This window comes from Rhipicephalus microplus, unplaced genomic scaffold, assembly GCF_043290135.1.
Source record: "Rhipicephalus microplus isolate Deutch F79 unplaced genomic scaffold, USDA_Rmic scaffold_115, whole genome shotgun sequence".
Taxonomy (NCBI): domain Eukaryota; kingdom Metazoa; phylum Arthropoda; class Arachnida; order Ixodida; family Ixodidae; genus Rhipicephalus; species Rhipicephalus microplus.
The window spans coordinates 600,001-615,000 of NW_027464687.1; the positions used below are offsets into that span (position 1 = coordinate 600,001).

The following is a 15,000-nucleotide window of genomic DNA, read 5'->3' on the forward strand; positions in this document are numbered from 1 at the left end:
GACCCGAGAACCGAGTGATCCACCGCTTAGAGTCGTGAAAAAGTGTTTGTTCAATTCCGTACAGTCAAAACCAAACGTTTCTGGCACTCGGCCAAACAGTGGCCAAGAAGGGCGCTTTTCAGCGCACGCTTGGACTCCAAAACTCTGCCGCGCCTTTTTCGGCTGCCGCAAATCGAGCAAACGGTGTGTTTCGGACGGCGTTTCGCTTTCGCTACTTGCGAGTGCTTTCGTGGTCCACCCCTCTATAAATACTCGGGAGGCGTCGAAGCCGGTTCTCCAAGCCGGACCCGTAGGTATCGTTGTGTGCTCGCTCTCATTGGCCCGCCTAACCAGAAAATGCCTGCGGTACACCCATTTGGATAAGAGTGCACGCAGATGCGGGCCTCGACGGCTACACATTTCCTCGGGCGGCCGCCTCCCGGCCTCCGTGGAGCGCGGGATGCACGGTCCCATCGACAAGCCTCTCCCGTTTTTACCGTGGCGTCGCGGTTCACCACGGCAGGCGGGTCGGTCTCCTCCGCATAAAAAGGGGGACCCCCGCTTTTTGTTCCACGAAATCGCACAAGCTTTTTTCGCATCCACGGTTTGCCACCGCACACCAAAATGCCGATCCGGCTGCCTACTTTAGCCAACAGGTGGAGCCAGGCGCGCCGTACTTGCGCGGCACTTCCCACGTCCACCGAAGTCGGTGCCAAGGACCACTTTCGGCGCCGGAGCCGCGTACGAGCCTACTCGAGGCGGAAGAACGAAGCCAGCAAGGGCCTGGCCGCAAGTGCGTTCAATTGTCGGGACGTCCAAGTCCCTCGTTCTTCCGTGCTTCCTCTTTCGGCAAGTCGTTGCGGCACCTTCCCAAAGCGCGCAGACCCGCTAATCGCGACGAGCGCGACGTGGCCGTGCCGCCTTTCCCTCGGCAGCAAGCAAAACGCCTGGCAACGTCGACGCTCCCCTAACCGCGATCTCGCACCGTGTTTCGTGTGGCGAATTCAAAAGCCGGCCGGCGCTGCTGCAACCATTACGGTCGGTACGCATACGCCGCGGAGGGCGGGACGGTCATCGGAGCGTGCGGTTCCTCCATCGAGTACTGCGCACCTCGGCCGTCGCATCGCCGTGCCATGACCGGCCGCGCGTCAACGCGAACCGGTGCCAGCGAGATCCCTCGCCTGCAAGAACCGACCGGCAGCCTCCGTCACCCGAGGACGCGGAGGCGCTTGCCGCGGACGGCGGGACGGTATGCACTGGTGCACAGCGGACCCGTCACATCGCCAGTTCCTTGACCGACCGCCGACGCTTGTGCCGTTCCTCTCGTACTTGGCAGTCGCCGCGCGATTGTCGGGTCTCGTTCTTGCACGCTCGAACGGTCGGGAGGGCACTCGGCTGGCGTTTCGGGAACGCGCAGCCTCGCCTTCTACCGACGTAACCACGACTCGCCGTTCGCGCTCCGCCGCTCCTGTTTACAGTACTAGGCGGTCCCGCAGCGGTCGGGTCGCGCATTTCGAGCGCTTCGAGCCACGGTGCAGTGGCGGGTCGAAAGCCGACCTATGAGTGCGTTGCGCCGTTTGTACCCGCGTCCGCCACCTGGCCGACCGTCCAAGGTCGCGGTGTTGGCGTCCGCTGGGCGCAACAATTTGTCACGGGGTGCCGCTCCACATTCAGGCAGCCCCGTGGGGAAAAGCCGACCCCGCGTCCAAACGGGGTCAGCGGCAGAAAGTGTCGGGCGCAGACGCAGCTGAGGCGCTCACCCTTCACAATCCGTTAATGATCCTTCCGCAGGTTCACCTACGGAAACCTTGTTACGACTTTTACTTCCTCTAAATGATCAAGTTTGGTCATCTTTCCAACAGACCGGCGCAACCGAAAGGCCGCGCCGGACATCGGTCCGAAGACCTCACTAAATCATTCAATCGGTAGTAGCGACGGGCGGTGTGTACAAAGGGCAGGGACGTAATCAACGCGAGCTTATGACTCGCGCTTACTGGGAATTCCTCGTTCAAGGGGAACAATTGCAAGCCCCTATCCCAATCACGAAAGAAGTTCCACGGGTTACCCAGTCTTTTCAGACAGGGATAAAGACACGCTGCTTCCTTCAGTGTAGCGCGCGTGCGGCCCCGGACATCTAAGGGCATCACAGACCTGTTATTGCTCTGTTTCGTGCGGCTAGGAGCCGCTTGTCCCTCTAAGAAGGTTGTAAGGTGCTGGGAACCCCGCACCTATTTAATAGGCTAGAGTCTCGTTCGTTATCGGAATTAACCAGACAAATCGCTCCACCAACTAAGAACGGCCATGCACCACCATCCACCGAATCAAGAAAGAGCTCTCAATCTGTCAATCCTCCCAGTGTCCGGGCCGGGTAAGTTTTCCCGTGTTGAGTCAAATTAAGCCGCAGGCTCCACTCCTGGTGGTGCCCTTCCGTCAATTCCTTTAAGTTTCAGCTTTGCAACCATACTTCCCCCGGAACCCAAATACTTTGGTTTCCCGGAAGCTGCCCGCCGAGTCATTTGAGTAACTCAGGCGGATCGCTGGTTGGCATCGTTTATGGTCAGAACTAGGGCGGTATCTGATCGCCTTCGAACCTCTGACTTTCGTTCTTGATCAATGAAAACATTCTTGGCAAATGCTTTCGCAGTAGTTCGTCTTGCGACGGTCCAAGAATTTCACCTCTAGCGCCGCAATACGAATGCCCCCGTCCGTCCCTCTTAATCATTACCTCGTATTCCAAAAACCAACAGAACAGAAACGAGGTCTTGTTCTATTATTCCATGCAAGTTTATTCAGGCGACTCGCCTGCGTTGAGCACTCTAATTTTTTCAAAGTAAAAGCACCGGCCATCTCGAGGCACACAATGAAGTGCACCAAGAAAGAACCGGCATGATGTTCAGTCCGAGCCGTCGCATCGGGTAGATGCACTACTCGTCTGGAACTGAGATCCAACTACGAGCTTTTTAACCGCAGCAGCTTTAGTATACGCTATTGGAGCTGGAATTACCGCGGCTGCTGGCACCAGACTTGCCCTCCAATTGATCCTCGTTAAAGGATTTAGAGTGTACTCATTTCAATTACGGGGCCTCAAAAGAGTCCCGTATTGTTATTTTTCGTCACTACCTCCCCGTGCCGGGAGTGGGTAATTTGCGCGCCTGCTGCCTTCCTTGGATGTGGTAGCCGTTTCTCAGGCTCCCTCTCCGGAATCGAACCCTGATTCTCCGTTACCCGTAACAACCATGGTAAGCAAGTAACCTACCATCGAAAGTTGATAAGGCAGACACTTGAAAGAAACGTCGCCGGCTCGTGGCCATGCGATCAGCACAAAGTTATCCAGAGTCACCACACAATACGGGCCGAAACCCGATCGATCTTGGTCTAATAAAAGCACCCGTTACCCAAAGGGCTCCAGGCTCACTGCATGTATTAGCTCTAGAATTGCCACAGTTATCCAAGTAGGAAGAAACGATCTAAGGAACCATAACTGATTTAATGAGCCATTCGCGGTTTCGCCTTATTTCGGCATGTACTTAGACATGCATGGCTTAATCTTTGAGACAAGCATATGATTACTGGCAGGATCAACCAGGTAATCGTTCGACTGCGCGTCCGTCCTCGCCTTCGGCGGGCCGGACGCAGTCTGTGTGCGGCGGAGGCCACCTTCAGGCGCCCCAACACGCTTATTTTGCACTCCGAGATGACGGCGTTCGAGCTCGCTACGGCACAACCTTCCCGAAAGACGAGTGGGAGCCGTGCGGCAAGAAGCACGTTCATGCTCGCTCTTTTTCGTTGCATCGACTCGGTCGCGCCGTGCGGGTTGCCCAAGCCCGCTGCACTGTCGGTGGACCGGCCGGAACTAGCAACGGAGCCGAGACTGCAAAGCCGCCAGACGACGGGTCACGCCCGCGTCTTCGGCGCTTTCGCATCTGAATCGCCCGAGGACGACACGGAACACACCTCGATATCGTGGTAAAACGGCACCGTCCGACAACCAGCCCCTAACGCATCAAGCGGATGAGGCTGCAGACGACTGCCGTGGATTCCCCTGGAGCAGACCCGAGGACACGCTTGACGAGGCCGAAGCCCGCCGCATATCAGACACCCGGTCGCTTTCGCGTACGCCGCTCACGAGAACCCCCACATAATAGCAGCGATAAGTACCCAGACCTCCTTGGGCACTAATACGAGCGTACTCGAGAAAATTTCACCGCGGGTGTGCCCCGAAACGTGTGGCACGTTGAGCGTGCCACAAGTCTACGTCGCTCTCAAACCCGCCGAGGTCGTAGAATTTGCGACCCTGCTCACGAAATTCCCACCGAGGATACGGCCGCAAACGTACCGCACCTTGGGTAGGCCACGAGTTTGTGCAACACTACGCTGACGGCACAGCACCGAGGTCGTGCGCGCACGCACGGGAAAATTCCGCCGCGGTTTCTGCCGAAAACGTGAGGCACCACGACTCTCCGCAAGTTCGCGTCGACTGCGAAAGACCGAAGTCGTGAACGACGTGTCCGCTACTCGCCGCCGACACGCTGGACACCAAACGTACAACGACTCGACGGCGTCGTAGAGGCCCACGACGCGGTTTTCCTTAACGACGTCTCGGCGTGGCACCGACAGGTTAGAACGGCCGACCAACGTTCCCTGTCCGCCGTTCGGCTCAGTCGAAGGGCTCGGCGACTTCGGCAACGCTGCGAAGCCGCACGGTGACGCACGCCATGTCCCCATTTTTTTTTTTTTCTTTCTGCGTCTGCCGGGGTGCCCCTATAATAGCAGCGATAAGCACCCAGACCGCCGTGGGTCGCTCGCCCCGGCTGACGTGGTTTTTCGTACTCCTGCGGCGGTCGCCGTCAAGCACGTCCAAATACGCTACTTTCGTGGGCGCATTCACGCTCTTTCGCTTCGCCGGAGTGCCAGCACTCACTCTGCCAAAAACGGCGAACATCCGAGCGGCGGTTCCCACTTTTGCGTCGGCGTCGCAAACCCCGCCCCGGCAGACGAGGTTTGCCGTACTCGTGCGACGGTGGCCGGCGGGCACGTCGAAAGACGCCGATATCGTGCGCGAATTGGCGCACCTTGGCTTCACCGGAGTGCCGCCACTGACTCCTCCAAAAACGGCGAAGATCCGAGCGGCGCTTCCCACTTTCGCATCGGCGTCCCGAACTCCGCCCCGGCTGACGCGGTTTACCGTACTCGTGCGACGGTCGCCGGCGAGCACGTGGAAAGACGCCGATATCGTGCCCGAATCGGCTCCGTTCGGCTTCGCCGGAGTGCCAGCACTGGCTCGGCGAAAGACGACGAACATCCGAGCGACGGTTCTCACTATTGCGTACGCGTCGCAAACCCCGCCCCGGCAGACGCACTTTGCCGTACTCGTGCGACGGTCGCCGGCGAGCACGTAGAAAGACGCCGATATCGTGCCGGAATCGGCCCCGTTTGGCTTCGCCGGAGTGCCAGCACTCACTCGGCCACAAACGGCGAACATCCGAGCGGCGGTTCCCACTTAGCCGTCGGCGTCCCGAACTCCGCCCCGGCAGACGCGGTTGCCGAGCTCGTGCGACTAGCGACCGCGAAGCCGTCTCGCGACGCCGCTTTCGTGCGCGGCTCCCACTGCGACCTGGGTCACCCGAGGTCGACGAGCAAGAAAGAATGTCGAAAAAAAATTTTTTTTTTTTTTGCGTCTGCCGGGGTGCCCCTATAATAGCAGCGATAAGCACCCAGACCGCCATGGGTCGCTCGCCCCGGCTGACGTGGTTTTTCGTTTTCCTGCGGTGGTCGTCGTCAAGCACGTCCAAACACGCCACTTTCGTGGGCGCATTCGCGCTCTTTCGCTTCGCCGGAGTGCCAGCACTCACTCTGCCAAAAACGGCGAACATCCTAGTGGCGGTTCCCACTTTTGCGTCGGCGTCGCCAACCCCGCCCCGGCATACGCGGTTTGCCGTACTCGTGCGGCGGTGGCCGGCGGGCACGTCGAAAGACACCGATATCGTGCGCGAGTCGATGCTTCTTGGTCTCGCAGGAGGGCCGCCACTCACTCCTGCAAAAACGGCGAAGATCCGAGCGGCGCTTCCCACTTTTTCGTCGGCATCGCAAACCTCGCCCCGGCAGACGCGCTTTGCCGTACTCGTGCGACGGTCGCCGGCGAGCACGTCGAAATACGCCGATATCGTGCCCGAATCGGCCCCGTTTCGCTTCGCCGGAGTGCCAGCACTCACTCGGCCAAAAACGGCGAACATCCGAGCAGCGGTACCCACTTAGCCGTCGGCATCCCGAACTCCGCGCCGGCTGACGCGGTTGCCGAGCTCGTGCGACTAGCGACCGCGAACGCGTCTCGCGACGCCGCTTTCGTGCGCGGCTCCCATTGCGACCTGGGTTACCCGAGCTCGACCAGCAAAAAAGAAGGTCGAAAAAAAATTTTTTTTTTCTGCGTCTGCCGGGGTGCCCCTATAATAGCAGCGATAAGCACCCAGACCGCCGTGGGTCGCTCGCCCCGGCTGACGTGGTTTTTCGTACTCCTGCAGCGGTCGCCGTCAAGCACGTCCAAATACGCCACTTTCGTGGGCGCTTTCGCGCTCTTTCGCGTCGCCGGTGTGCCAGCACTCACTCTGCCAAAAACGGCGAACATCCTAGTGGCGGTTCCCACTTTTGCGTCGGCGTCGCCAACCCCGCCCCGGCATACGCGGTTTGCCGTACTCGTGCGGCGGTGGCCGGCGGGCACGTCGAAAGACACCGATATCGTGCGCGAGTCGATGCTTCTTGGTCTCGCAGGAGGGCCGCCACTCACTCCTGCAAAAACGGCGAAGATCCGAGCGGCGCTTCCCACTTTTTCGTCGGCATCGCAAACCTCGCCCCGGCAGACGCGCTTTGCCGTACTCGTGCGACGGTCGCCGGCGAGCACGTCGAAATACGCCGATATCGTGCCCGAATCGGCCCCGTTTCGCTTCGCCGGAGTGCCAGCACTCACTCGGCCAAAAACGGCGAACATCCGAGCAGCGGTACCCACTTAGCCGTCGGCATCCCGAACTCCGCGCCGGCTGACGCGGTTGCCGAGCTCGTGCGACTAGCGACCGCGAACGCGTCTCGCGACGCCGCTTTCGTGCGCGGCTCCCATTGCGACCTGGGTTACCCGAGCTCGACCAGCAAAAAAGAAGGTCGAAAAAAAATTTTTTTTTTCTGCGTCTGCCGGGGTGCCCCTATAATAGCAGCGATAAGCACCCAGACCGCCGTGGGTCGCTCGCCCCGGCTGACGTGGTTTTTCGTACTCCTGCAGCGGTCGCCGTCAAGCACGTCCAAATACGCCACTTTCGTGGGCGCTTTCGCGCTCTTTCGCGTCGCCGGTGTGCCAGCACTCACTCTGCCAAAAACGGCCAACATCCGAGCGGCGGTTCCCACTTTTGCGTCGGCGTCGTAAACCCCGCCCCGGCAGACGCGGTTTGCCCTACTCGTTCGACGGTCGCCGGCGAGCGCGTCGAAAGACGCCGATATCGTGCGCTAATTGGCGCTCCTTGGCTTCTCCGGAGTGCCGCCACTCACTCCTCCAAAAACGGCGAAGATCCGAGCGGCGTTCTCCACTTTCGCATCGGCGTCCCGAACTCCGCCCGGGCTGACGCGGTTTACCGTACTCGTGCGACGGTCGCCGCCGGGCACGTCGAAAGACGCCGATATCGTGCCGTAATCGGCCCCGTTTGGCTTCGCCCGAGTGCCAGCACTCACTCGGCCAAAAACGGCGAACATCCGAGCAGCGTTTCCCACTTTCGCATCGGCGTCCCGAAGCCCGCCCCGGCAGACGCGGTTTGCCCTACTCGAGCGACGGTCGCCGGCGATCACGTCGAAAGGCGCCGAATTCGTGCACGAATCGATGCTTCTTGGTCTCGCAGGAGGGCCGCCACTCACTCCTGCAAAAACGGCGAAGATCCGAGTTGCGCTTCCCACTTTTTCGTCGGCGTCCCGAACTACGCCCCGGCTGACGCGGTTTACCGTACTCGTGCGACGGTCGCCGGCGGGCACTTCAAAATACGCCGATTTCGTGGGCGCATTCACGCTGTTTCGCTTCCCCGGAGTGCCAACACTCACTCTGCCGAAAGCGGCGATCATCCGAGCGGCGGTTCCCACTTTTGCGTCGGCTTCGCAAACGGCGCCCCGGCAGACGCGCTCGTGCGACGTACTCGTGCGACGGTCGCCGGCGAGCACGTCGAAAGACGCCGATATCGTGCTCGAATCGACCCCGTTTCGCTTCGCCGGAGTGCTGCCAGTCACGGCGCAGAAAACGGCGAACAAGTGTTTTTTTTTTTTTTTCCTAGAATTTGTGTTATAGAAGGCACATTTGATATCGGACGATAATTTTCAACTTTATCACGCGCACCGATTTTCGTGTAGAGGTTTGCAAGTTTATGGGAATTTCTCCACTTGGAATAATGCGATTTAGTAGTACTACGAGAACTTCATGGATGTACTCAAGGGTACGGGGCAAGTCAGTTACGTCAACACCTGCAGATTTTTTACACTTCAAACTGAAAATTGTTGGTTGTGAGTCCTCGTGTGATATTAAAGGCCGATTCGCTAACACATAGAACAAAGAAAGAAAGGAAGAAAAAACGCCCGCGCTCGCTCAAGAAACCTGGGTTCGCAACAAGTGGCAACAACAAGCAACCGAGCGAGTGCGCCAAAACCCGTGGCGGCCGAACAAACGCGAAGTCCCAACCGCGTCAGCCGGGGCGGCACGGGACAGGAAAAATCACTTCAGCCGGGGCGGCGGGGCACCGAATAAACCTCGTCACCTCGTCGCAGGATAAAAGAGGAAACAAAAAGTCTAAACAGCGTCTGCTGGAGCGAATGCGTAATAAAACAACAACAACAACAAAAAAAAAACACCCGCGCTCAAGAAGTCTGCAATCCTCACAAAAGGCGACTGTGACCGAGCAGCGTCAGCCGGGGCCGTGCGGAAACGGAAAAACCGCGACTACCGGGGCGTCGAGGCACCGAAAAATCCTCTTCAGCCGCGGCGAAAAAAAAAAACAAAAAGAAAGACGGAGGGGGGGGGGGGAACCACGTCTGCCGGGGCGAAGGAAAAAAAAAAACGCGTCTGCCGGGGCGAGCCCGGGTGCGGCACCACCGGGAAAACTGTGGCAAACAGACATGGCGATCGAGTGAGTGGGCCGCCAGCCAGGCTCAGCCAAAAAGTGCAAAGTCCGAACTGCGTCAGCCGGGGCGGCAAAAACCGCGTCAGCCGGGGCGGCGCAAAAAACCGCGTCTGCCGGGGCGGCACGAAACCGCGTCAGCCGGGGCGGGGCGAAAACTGCGTCAGCCGGGGCGAAAAGAAAAAAAAAAAACGCGTCTGCCGGGGCAAGCCCGGGTGCGGCACCACCGGGAAAACTGTGGCAAACAGACATGGCGATCGAGTGAGTGGGCCGCCAGCCAGGCACAGCCGAAAAGTGCAAAGTCCGAACCGTGTCAGCCGGGGCGACGCAAAAACCGCGTCAGCCGGGGCGGCGCGAAAACCGCGTCAGCCGGGGCGGCACGAAACCGCGTCAGCCGGGGCGGCGCGAAAACTGCGTCAGCCGGGGCGGCGCGAAAACCTCGTCAGCCGGGGCGAGCGAAAAGGGGGGGGGGGGGGGAACCACGTCTGCCGGGGCGAAAGAAAAAAAAAACGCGTCTGCCGGGGCGAGCCCGGGTGCGGCACCACCGGGAAGACTGTGGCAAACAGACATGGCGATCGAGTGAGTGGGCCGCCAGCCAGGCTCAGCCCAAAAAGTGCCAAGTCCGAACTGCGTCAGCCGGGGCGGCAAAAACCGCGTCAGCCGGGGCGGCGCGAAAACCGCGTCTGCCGGGGCGGCGCGAAAACTGCGTCAGCCGGGGCGAGCCCGGGTGCGGCACCACCGGGAAAACTGTGGCTAACAGACATGGCGATCGAGTGAGTGGGCCACCAGCCAGGCTCAGCCAAAAAGTGCCAAGTCCGAACTGCGTCAGCCGGGGCGGCAAAAACCGCGTCAGCCGGGGCGGCGCAAAAAAACCGCGTCTGCCGGGGCGGCACGAAACCGCGTCAGCCGGGGCGGCGCGAAAACTGCGTCAGCCGGGGCGAAAGAAAAAAAAAACGCGTCTGCCGGGGCGAGCCCGGGTGCGGCACCACCGGGAAAACTGTGGCAAACAGACATGGCGATCGAGTGAGTGGGCCGCCAGCCAGGCACAGCCGAAAAGTGCTAAGTCCGAACTGCGTCTGCCGGGGCGGCACGAAACCGCGTCAGCCGGGGCGGCGCGAAAACCGCGTCTGCCGGGGCGGCACGAAACCGCGTCAGCCGGGGCGGCGCGAAAACTGCGTCAGCCGGGGCGAGCCCGGGTGCGGCACCACCGGGAAAACTGTGGCAAACAGACATGGCGATCGAGTGAGTTGGCCGCCAGCCAGGCACAGCCGAAAAGTGCTAAGTCCGAACTGCGTCTGCCGGGGCGGCACGAAACCGCGTCAGCCGGGGCGGCGCGAAAACCGCGTCTGCCGGGGCGGCACGAAACCGCGTCAGCCGGGGCGGCGCGAAAACTGCGTCAGCCGGGGCGAGCCCGGGTGCGGCACCACCGGGAAAACTGTGGCAAACAGACATGGCGATCGAGTGAGTGGGCCGCCAGCCAGGCACAGCCGAAAAGTGCTAAGTCCGAACTGCGTCAGCCGGGGCGGCAAAAACCGCGTCAGCCGGGGCGGCGCAAAAAACCGCGTCTGCCGGGGCGGCACGAAACCGCGTCAGCCGGGGCGGCGCGAAAACTGCGTCAGCCGGGGCAAAAGAAAAAAAAAAAACGCGTCTGCCGGGGCGAGCCCGGGTGCGGCACCACCGGGAAAACTGTGGCAAACAGACATGGCGATCGAGTGAGTGGGCCGCCAGCCAGGCACAGCCGAAAAGTGCTAAGTCCGAACTGCGTCTGCCGGGGCGGCACGAAACCGCGTCAGCCGGGGCGGCGCGAAAACCGCGTCTGCCGGGGCGGCACGAAACCGCGTCAGCCGGGGCGGCGCGAAAACTGCGTCAGCCGGGGCGAGCCCGGGTGCGGCACCACCGGGAAAACTGTGGCAAACAGACATGGCGATCGAGTGAGTGGGCCGCCAGCCAGGCACAGCCGAAAAGTGCTAAGTCCGAACTGCGTCTGCCGGGGCGGCACGAAACCGCGTCAGCCGGGGCGGCGCGAAAACCGCGTCTGCCGGGGCGGCACGAAACCGCGTCAGCCGGGGCGGCGCGAAAACTGCGTCAGCCGGGGCGAGCCCGGGTGCGGCACCACCGGGAAAACTGTGGCAAACAGACATGGCGATCGAGTGAGTGGGCCGCCAGCCAGGCACAGCCGAAAAGTGCAAAGTCCGAACCGTGTCAGCCGGGGCGACGCAAAAACCGCGTCAGCCGGGGCGGCGCGAAAACCGCGTCAGCCGGGGCGGCACGAAACCGCGTCAGCCGGGGCGGCGCGAAAACTGCGTCAGCCGGGGCGGCGCGAAAACCTCGTCAGCCGGGGCGAGCGAAAAGGGGGGGGGGGGGGAACCACGTCTGCCGGGGCGAAAGAAAAAAAAAACGCGTCTGCCGGGGCGAGCCCGGGTGCGGCACCACCGGGAAAACTGTGGCAAACAGACATGGCGATCGAGTGAGTGGGCCGCCAGCCAGGCACAGCCGAAAAGTGCTAAGTCCGAACTGCGTCAGCCGGGGCGGCAAAAACCGCGTCAGCCGGGGCGGCGCAAAAAACCGCGTCTGCCGGGGCGGCACGAAACCGCGTCAGCCGGGGCGGCGCGAAAACTGCGTCAGCCGGGGCGAAAGAAAAAAAAAACGCGTCTGCCGGGGCGAGCCCGGGTGCGGCACCACCGGGAAAACTGTGGCAAACAGACATGGCGATCGAGTGAGTGGGCCGCCAGCCAGGCACAGCCGAAAAGTGCTAAGTCCGAACTGCGTCTGCCGGGGCGGCACGAAACCGCGTCAGCCGGGGCGGCGCGAAAACCGCGTCTGCCGGGGCGGCACGAAACCGCGTCAGCCGGGGCGGCGCGAAAACTGCGTCAGCCGGGGCGAGCCCGGGTGCGGCACCACCGGGAAAACTGTGGCAAACAGACATGGCGATTGAGTGAGTGGGCCGCCAGCCAGGCACAGCCGAAAAGTGCTAAGTCCGAACTGCGTCTGCCGGGGCGGCACGAAACCGCGTCAGCCGGGGCGGCGCGAAAACCGCGTCTGCCGGGGCGGCACGAAACCGCGTCAGCCGGGGCGGCGCGAAAACTGCGTCAGCCGGGGCGAGCCCGGGTGCGGCACCACCGGGAAAACTGTGGCAAACAGACATGGCGATCGAGTGAGTGGGCCGCCAGCCAGGCACAGCCGAAAAGTGCTAAGTCCGAACTGCGTCTGCCGGGGCGGCACGAAACCGCGTCAGCCGGGGCGGCGCGAAAACCGCGTCTGCCGGGGCGGCACGAAACCGCGTCAGCCGGGGCGGCGCGAAAACTGCGTCAGCCGGGGCGAGCCCGGGTGCGGCACCACCGGGAAAACTGTGGCAAACAGACATGGCGATCGAGTGAGTGGGCCGCCAGCCAGGCACAGCCGAAAAGTGCTAAGTCCGAACTGCGTCTGCCGGGGCGGCACGAAACCGCGTCAGCCGGGGCGGCGCGAAAACCGCGTCTGCCGGGGCGGCACGAAACCGCGTCAGCCGGGGCGGCGCGAAAACTGCGTCAGCCGGGGCGAGCCCGGGTGCGGCACCACCGGGAAAACTGTGGCAAACAGACATGGCGATCGAGTGAGTGGGCCGCCAGCCAGGCACAGCCGAAAAGTGCAAAGTCCGAACCGTGTCAGCCGGGGCGACGCAAAAACCGCGTCAGCCGGGGCGGCGCGAAAACCGCGTCTGCCGGGGCGGCACGAAACCGCGTCAGCCGGGGCGGCGCGAAACCGCGTCAGCCGGGGCGGCGCGAAAACTGCGTCAGCCGGGGCGAGCCCGGGTGCGGCACCACCGGGAAAACTGTGGCAAACAGACATGGCGATCGAGTGAGTGGGCCGCCAGCCAGGCACAGCCGAAAAGTGCTAAGTCCGAACTGCGTCAGCCGGGGCGGCAAAAACCGCGTCAGCCGGGGCGGCGCGAAAACTGCGTCAGCCGGGGCGAGCCCGGGTGCGGCACCACCGGGAAAACTGTGGCAAACAGACATGGCGATTGAGTGAGTGGGCCGCCAGCCAGGCACAGCCGAAAAGTGCTAAGTCCGAACTGCGTCTGCCGGGGCGGCACGAAACCGCGTCAGCCGGGGCGGCGCGAAAACCGCGTCTGCCGGGGCGGCACGAAACCGCGTCAGCCGGGGCGGCGCGAAAACTGCGTCAGCCGGGGCGAGCCCGGGTGCGGCACCACCGGGAAAACTGTGGCAAACAGACATGGCGATCGAGTGAGTGGGCCGCCAGCCAGGCACAGCCGAAAAGTGCTAAGTCCGAACTGCGTCAGCCGGGGCGGCAAAAACCGCGTCAGCCGGGGCGGCGCAAAAAACCGCGTCTGCCGGGGCGGCACGAAACCGCGTCAGCCGGGGCGGCGCGAAAACTGCGTCAGCCGGGGCGAAAGAAAAAAAAAAACGCGTCTGCCGGGGCGAGCCCGGGTGCGGCACCACCGGGAAAACTGTGGCAAACAGACATGGCGATCGAGTGAGTGGGCCGCCAGCCAGGCACAGCCGAAAAGTGCTAAGTCCGAACTGCGTCTGCCGGGGCGGCACGAAACCGCGTCAGCCGGGGCGGCGCGAAAACCGCGTCTGCCGGGGCGGCACGAAACCGCGTCAGCCGGGGCGGCGCGAAAACTGCGTCAGCCGGGGCGAGCCCGGGTGCGGCACCACCGGGAAAACTGTGGCAAACAGACATGGCGATCGAGTGAGTGGGCCGCCAGCCAGGCACAGCCGAAAAGTGCTAAGTCCGAACTGCGTCTGCCGGGGCGGCACGAAACCGCGTCAGCCGGGGCGGCGCGAAAACCGCGTCTGCCGGGGCGGCACGAAACCGCGTCAGCCGGGGCGGCGCGAAAACTGCGTCAGCCGGGGCGAGCCCGGGTGCGGCACCACCGGGAAAACTGTGGCAAACAGACATGGCGATCGAGTGAGTGGGCCGCCAGCCAGGCACAGCCGAAAAGTGCTAAGTCCGAACTGCGTCTGCCGGGGCGGCACGAAACCGCGTCAGCCGGGGCGGCGCGAAAACCGCGTCTGCCGGGGCGGCACGAAACCGCGTCAGCCGGGGCGGCGCGAAAACTGCGTCAGCCGGGGCGAGCCCGGGTGCGGCACCACCGGGAAAACTGTGGCAAACAGACATGGCGATCGAGTGAGTGGGCCGCCAGCCAGGCACAGCCGAAAAGTGCTAAGTCCGAACTGCGTCAGCCGGGGCGGCAAAAACCGCGTCAGCCGGGGCGGCGCAAAAACCGCGTCTGCCGGGGCGAAATAAAAAAAAAAACAAAGAAAAAAGCCCGCGCTTAATCAAAAGAAAACAAAGAAAAAAGCTTGCGCTTAATCAAAAGAAAACAAACAAAAAAAGTTCGCGCTTAAGCCTGGCGGTGGAACCACCGGGGCAAACAGACCTGGCGATCGAGTGAGTGGGCCGCCAGCCGGGGTGAGCCAAAAAGTGCAAAGTCCGAACCGCGTCAGCCGGGGCGACGCAAAAACCGCGTCAGCCGGGGCGGCGCGAAAACCGCGTCAGCCGGGGCGGCGCGAAAACCGCGTCAGCCGGGGCGGCGCAAAAACCGCGTCAGCCGGGGCGGCGCAAAAACTGCGTCAGCCGGGGCGGCACGGAAAAACGAAAACCGCGTCAGCCGGGGCGACATCAAAATGAGGAAAAAAAAAAAAACTGCCTTAGGACACCTGCGTACACTTTCATGCGTTTGGGCATATCTCTCTGTAACACGCGCGCCCCTCGTTACGCGCGGCACTCTGTTTTCTCCGACACCCATATTTCGGCGGCATGTGGCACGCGCGCCCGTCCCTACGCACGGCACACCGCAGTGCTTTCTCGATATTTTTCTTTTCCTCCAACACCGTCATCTATAGGCTTTTAGTGACCTGTTGCTCGTGGCACAAGTTCGCTA

The 15,000-nt window shown here is 62.2% G+C and overlaps 2 non-coding genes across 2 annotated transcripts in view; both read right to left on the minus strand.

The window, feature by feature from the left end:
- The window catches only part of LOC142790558 (5.8S ribosomal RNA), a 153-nt gene extending 119 nt beyond the window's left edge, over nucleotides 1-34 (minus strand). Inside the window, exon 1 of the ribosomal RNA XR_012889603.1 lies at nucleotides 1-34. This exon is cut by the window's left edge and continues 119 nt beyond it. This is a non-coding gene — a ribosomal RNA (5.8S ribosomal RNA).
- A 1,719-nt stretch (nucleotides 35-1,753) lies between these two features.
- Nucleotides 1,754-3,568, minus strand: LOC142790484 (small subunit ribosomal RNA). Its single transcript, XR_012889542.1, has one exon. It is a non-coding gene; the product is annotated as a small subunit ribosomal RNA (ribosomal RNA).
- Nucleotides 3,569-15,000: the final 11,432 nt, after the last annotated feature.